Source organism: Vespa mandarinia, chromosome 6 (genome assembly GCF_050613455.1).
Source record: "Vespa mandarinia isolate Hongniang chromosome 6, ASM5061345v1, whole genome shotgun sequence".
Lineage (NCBI taxonomy): Eukaryota > Metazoa > Arthropoda > Insecta > Hymenoptera > Vespidae > Vespa > Vespa mandarinia.
In genome coordinates this window covers 8,272,501-8,275,000 of record NC_140815.1, presented here as the reverse complement: position 1 = coordinate 8,275,000, position 2,500 = coordinate 8,272,501, and the positions used below count along the sequence as shown (strand labels likewise).

The 2,500-nt window shown below is 35.7% G+C and overlaps 1 protein-coding gene across 1 annotated transcript in view; it reads right to left on the bottom strand.

Moving 5' to 3' along the window:
* The window catches only part of Pka-C1 (Protein kinase, cAMP-dependent, catalytic subunit 1), a 4,341-nt gene extending 3,438 nt beyond the window's left edge, over window positions 1-903 (bottom strand). Inside the window, exon 1 of the mRNA XM_035882948.2 lies at window positions 1-903. This exon is cut by the window's left edge and continues 3,438 nt beyond it. The gene's annotated coding sequence lies outside the window, so the exon portion shown is untranslated.
* Window positions 904-2,500: the final 1,597 nt, after the last annotated feature.

Here is a 2,500-nt window from a genome sequence, read left to right as displayed (position 1 = left end):
TATTGCTTTCTCTCTTTTGGTTCACCTCGTTCACTGACACTTTCTCTCTCTCCCTCTCTCTCTCTCTCTCTCTCTCTCTCTCTCTCTCTCTCTCTCTCTCTCTCTCTCTTTCTCTCGAATACAGTAGTAATAGTAATAGTAGTAGCTATGATACCACTTTGCCACACTTGCTCGTGCTCGCGCGCTCGCTCACTCTCACTCAATCACTTACTTACTTACTTACTTACTTGCTCACTCACCGAAGAGCGCAAGACACGGAGAGTTGGGATATCGCGAAGTCACGCTAATCAATTTAACGAAACCTTCAGTTTTCTCTTTCGCGAATCGAATAAGTCTGTGTCTTCAAGTCTCTTCTTTCCTGTCTTCCTTTCTTTCCTATTATACGAAAGGAAATGAAAGCTCGAATGTGCGTTCACCGTGTTACACGCGACCGCCGATCGATCTCACTCGAAATTATTCGGACGCACGATTACAGAACGCAGAGACGAATCAACGGACAAGCAAACGAACAGACAGAAGGACAAAAAGAGGTAGAGCCAATATTATTTCGTAATATTATCCATGACAAGTGAATTGTTGGTTCGAGGATAAATGCTTCCGTAAAGATGGCGACCTGATTCTCTCTCTTTCTCTTTCTCTCTCGCTCTCTCTCTTTCTCTCTCTCTCTCTCTCTTTCCCTATTTCTTCTTATTCTTCCTTTTCTTTACTTCGTTTCGTTAGTCTTTCTGTTTCTCCTTTTTATTCTTTTTTTTCTTTTCTTTTCTTTTCTTTACTTTGCTTCCTTCTTTTCTTCCTTCTTTCCTTCCTTTCTTATTTTCCTTCGCTGAAAAATATTCGCACGTACGCGAAAGGTATCGCGCGACGTGCCGTCCTGTTGAGACGATGCTGAATACTGTGCGTCGGACAGCTTGTACATTGGTTTACGATTTTACCGATAGATGTAGCGACGTACGACATAAACTTAACCAAAGTATGTGGCGCCATCTTGATCCATCATACGAATTAAACTATAAAACAGGAAAATAGGAAAGTAAGTTTACATTCGCAATAGATCCACGTTCACGGGGGAACTCCTTATTGGCTGTTTAATTCGACGAGAATAGAATGGCAAGCCAATGAATGAAAAACGATTACGAGGAAACGTCGATAAAGGTTATCGAACGAAATGGTTTCTGTATCATCGTATATAACCTTCAGTAATATATTTCTTTTTCTTTTTTCTCTTCTTCTTCGTACGTATAAAAAAGAATTTGGTTAAAAATGAAAATTTAAACTGAATTTACGTAAATACGTTAGTAAACGTAGAGACTTAGCATCTTTACTCGTTTACGATTGATATCAGCGCCATGACATTAAATGAGCTTTTTTAAACTAAAGAAAAAAAAATTTTATCTCCTCGTCTTTTTCAAATCTGTAGGAAAAATTGTATTATGTCTTCCATATATATATCTCTTTCTCTCTCTCTCTCTCTCTCTATATATATATATATATATATATATATAAATTTTTTTCTTTCCCTTACATTCTTTTTATCTTTATTTTTGTCGATAATGTAGTTTTAAGGATAAATCGTGATAATCTCTGAACGTCTCGGTTTATTTTCGACAATTCAATTTGACGGTAGAAAAATATTCCATTCCGTTTAACGGTGTGAGCCATACACGAGTGAGGAGAGTGTTTTCTGAATCATCCGATAAAAAAAGACGCGTGCTACGTTTACATCGAACCGTTTTTGAACGGTGAATATTATTTCACTGTGAATTACCCACACACACAACACACAACACATAATACATATGAATACGTATATATATAACACACACCATGCACATACACATGTACATACATGCGTACGTCGCGTTCTCCCTGTCGACACAGATTAGGTGTTATCGTAACGTTTTTAAGGTTTACGAATTATATCGTCGACAATAATATAGAACATTGCAGATATATTATCGCGTGTATTATGCGGGAATGTTTTTTTAGTGGGAATAAAAAAAAAAAAAAAGAACAAGGATGAAAAAAAGAAACGGGGGAAAAGAAGGAACCCTGTAGTCATTTAAAAAAAAAAAAAAAAAAAAAAAAAAAAAAAAAAAAAAAAAAAAAAGGAAAAGAAAAAAAAAAGACCCGTGCTGAAACTTATTCCGCTAGAAAATATTTCTAATTATGCGCACAAAGCGTAATTTGTTCTCGTGAAATTGAATCGCCGATTCTCAAGGAAGTTCTTATGTAGAAATTTCTAAGACGTAACACAATTCCCTTTCACGGTATTATTACGTCGCATTTACATATATTTAACCCACACATTGAAGACTTTGTTATTCTTGATATCTACAGGGTGGTCGCAAAACTACTTGAACAATTTTTTAATGAACGATCTATCATACCTTTTAGTAACTTTTTACGCTCCCTGTTTTAGGGACTTTTAATTTAACAATCTAGAAAAAAAGAAATACAGATAAGCCTAAAAGTGTGTCGAAAGATTGAAAAAATCGATTGA